Genomic DNA, 4,139 nt, shown 5'->3' on the forward strand with positions numbered 1-4,139 from the left:
TTTGCACAAATTTTATAATGTGTAAAAACTGTGGGATAGGTTTATAGACTTTTTTTTATTGTTTTACAAGTAATGGCGGTGATCAGCAATTTTTAGCGGGACTGCGACATATGACAGTAAGCCCAGGTTCACACTGAGCTGCGGGAATGAAGCTGTGCGAGTTCAGCTGAACTCGCATGATTTCACTCCCGCATGTCAGTCCCGATTTTGCCAGCGATTTCACAGACATCTGTGTGGGTTTCTGCACAGATGTCAATGGAAATCGCACCCCAAAACCGCAAAAAGTAGTACAGAAACTACTTTTTGAAATCCGTTCCACACCACAAATGCAGCGTTGCACCGATTAGGACGGTGCCATTGCCGGCAATTGCCACCTATTTGACATGCGGTTTGACATGTCAAATGTGAATCAGGGCTGAGTGACACCTTTTGGGGACCAGTGATACGAATACAGGAATTAGTGCTAAACAAATGCACTGTCACTGTATAAATGACACTGGCAGGGAAGGCATTAACATCAGGGTTAAGTGTGCTCTTAGGGATTCCTTTCTAACTGTGGGGGGAATGCTGTGACTGGAGGAAAACAGAGATCTGTGTTTCTGCTTAGCAGAAACACAAGATCTCCATTTTACTCTCTGGCAGAACGGCAATCTACCTTGTTTACATAGGCAGACCACCGTTCTGCCTCTCCTGTGAATGATCGGCAGGTCCCGATGGCCATCGCGGCCCCAGAGCTGAACATAAGAATCACTTACAGGTGCATGATTTTGTGCTTAGGGGCTGCCCTGCCAAAGTACATGTACGTGGGGCAGTCCTTAAGCGGTTAAAGTGCACCAAACACCACTTTTCATTGAATAAAGTGCATCCAATTACACATTTCCCAGTATTTATTAAGCTCCCATCATGCCAGGGAGGCCAAAAAGGAGAGCAGATATTCCCACGCCACTATGAGGGTGCCATCAGCATCTGTGCCCACAGGCACAGTGGTCTGTCTTCAGGCAGGGCACCATTTTCTCTGTTTAATGATGTTGCCCAAGATATTCAGCCACAGCATGCAGAGGAGGTGATTGACTGGCTTATTAAACCATCCTCATCCCCCTCATCCTCTATGACCCAAGGTGAGACTAGTGTGCAATCTACTGCAGCTGCCAGAATGGCTTATTCTGCCTCCTTTTTCACAGCTACTCCTGCCAGCCCCAGCTTTATGCATAGAGGAGTCAGTTGAAATATTTGAACACAGCGTCAGCCACTTGCTTCTTGAGGATGCACAGACATTACTTGAATCTGATGTTGCTTCTGAGGTTGAGGAAAGGAGTAACATGAGCATACAGAGAGGGGAGAACACTGATAAACAACACTTTGGCAGTCATGTTCCTCAAGCCACAGCATTCAGATCAAGATCAAGCGTGGCAAAAATACCAACCATTTGAATACCACTTACTTGCAAAAGCATTTAACCTCCGACCACTCATTGGCAAGAGCACCTGAAAGCTACACAAAAGGGACACAATTCATCTCCTCCTCACTCCTCACTTTTCATGTCTACCCCCACTACATCTCATGACCTCTCATCAGCCTCCACTGACAGTGATGATAGTATAGCAAAGGGTGTCATGGTTCCTTGCGACCTACTGACAGTATATAATCCCACCTCACAAAATTGTCGCACAGATCTCTACAGCTCTTTCCCAACAGCTGCAAGAAACCCAGAATTGTGTTCCTCAAGCCTTGAAGATACCACCAGGTTGCCTGTTCGTAGCCCCTAGCCTCAGAATACCTGTACTCCTCTGGGCACATGATGGTGTGTTATCCGGTCATCCTGGTGTCACCATCACTCTTAAGACCTTGCAGCATCATGTCTGGTACCCTCATATGAAAAAATATGTTACTGACTTTGTGGGTGCCTGTCCAACTTGTGCTGCTAATAAAGTTCCCCCGCACATTGGACTGTTACAACCACTTCCTGCACCTCGCCAGCCTTTGACCCATTTGACTATAGACTTTATTACAGAGTTACCCAAGTCCGAGTTCATGACTGCTATATGGGTCATAGTGGATCGCTTTTCCAAAATGTCTAATTTTGTACTGCTCCCTGGATTACCTACAGCGGAAGCACTGTCTACTCTCTTCCTTTCCCATATTGTGAAACATCATAGCATACCTACCAATGTCGTCTCAGACCGCGGATCCCTGTTTGTTACCCGATTCAGGGGAGCGTTCTGTAAGAAACTGGGAGTAACGCTCTCACTCTCTACCTCATATCACCCTCAAACAGATGGTCAAAGGCATGAACCAGACCCTGGAAACCTATCTTCGACATTATGTAAATGCATTACACTCCAATTGGACTGAGTATTTGCCTTTGGCTGAATTCGCCATTAACTCCCGTTGGCACAGTGCTCTTCATACGACACCATTCTACGCAGCCCTAGGCTATCACCCTCAGACTTTTCCCCTACTTCAACCTTCTTCTGGTGTACCAGCAGCAGATCAGTGTGTGAAAAATATTCTGCTACACTGGAAGAAGATTTGCTTAATACTATAGAAGTCAGCAGGCAAGTATGCGCTTTTCTCCAACAAAGATGCCATATACCTCCATATGTGGTGGGGGACAGAGTTTGGCAATCAACCAAATACATGAGACTGAAACAACCTTCTATTAAATCGGGCCCTCCATTTATCGGTCCTTACAGTATTATTGCTCGAGTTGAGCCAATCTCCTATCGGTTAAAATTGCCCTCCTTTCTCCAGATACATCCCGTATTCCACGTTTCTCTCCTCAAAAAGGCAATTTTCAATCGCTACTCCAGAACCCAACAGCTACCTCCTCCTGTTCTTGTTGATTGACAACATGAGTTTGAAGTCTCTAGGGTTCTGAATTTTAGAAGGCTCGGTTGTGGCCTACAGTATCCGGTTCATTGGAAGGGATATCCCATCACAGACTGTTCCTGGGTTCCAGCCAAAGATTTGCATGCCCCTGCTCTTATTCAAGACTTCCAAGCCTCCTTTGCCACTAAGCCCGCTAGGCCCCCAGAGGGGTCCACTGAGGAGGGGGCCCTGTTATGTACCTGGGTGTCTTCGAACCGGGATGTTCCTGGTCTCACAGCTGCAGTCTTACGTTTTGTGCCACAGAGGAGCTCTGAAGTTATTGCAATGTTCTCCCAGCTTGATGCATTGCCTTGGACTCACTAGCCCCACCTGCTGCCAGCTGTGGACAATGTACTATCAAGCAGCCCATAAATAGCAGCACTTCCTGTTACTCAGTGCCCGTTTGTTTGGACTTGCTCCCTAACTGTATTGATAGTGCTGTGATTTTGACTACCATGTATTTGACCTCTGCCTGAATTCTTGACCATTCTCCAGCCTGCTGATTTGGTACTTCACCTCCAGCTCATGTATGACCTCATGTATGCCTGCCTGACCATTCTTTGGATTTTGATTTTTACCGCTTTGCCTGATATGTTGCCGACTTGACCTCCCAGACTAAGTTTTCTTCGGAATCCTCAGCATACAAGCTCTACTTTGAACACTACCTACCATGGGTATCTTACAGTTATCACATCCTCTGGATGTTGTTAGGAACCTGAAGTGGGATAAACCCAGCTGTACTACTTCCGTGAGGTCTATGGAATAATTGAAGATGGTGAGAAGTTAATCTATCTCTTTAACCACATTTACCAGATGGAGGGTGAGAAGATATCAGCGGCTAGATGAGATTCTGCACCTTCATTAACCTCACCCTGTATAATGAAGGGTGGAATGGAAGCCAAAGCTGCAAGCAGAGCTCTCATGTGACAAATGCAAAGAGGAGCCCAACCGCTGGATCCTGCTGTGCTACAACTTCGAACCCCAGGTCTGATTGACTTTCTTACCTACTCTAAACTAATGAAGGTCATTAGAGAAGAGGAGGCCCTGCTGGAAAATAAGAAGTAGGGCCAAAGGGTGGAATCTGCTGTTGGGGTCAGGGTGGTCAGTACAACTGATTCAGAATGATTTAGAGACTGAGCTCCTGAAGAATCAGATGTCCCAGTTGAGAGAGATGATGACTGGGTCGTCAAGTCAAGATGTACAAAGAAACAGAGCAACTGGTTATCTAGTCTGAGATAGTGGTATTGAAGCTACAGAAGTCTCAGATAATG

Source organism: Aquarana catesbeiana, linkage group LG01, assembly GCF_042186555.1.
Source record: "Aquarana catesbeiana isolate 2022-GZ linkage group LG01, ASM4218655v1, whole genome shotgun sequence".
Lineage (NCBI taxonomy): Eukaryota > Metazoa > Chordata > Amphibia > Anura > Ranidae > Aquarana > Aquarana catesbeiana.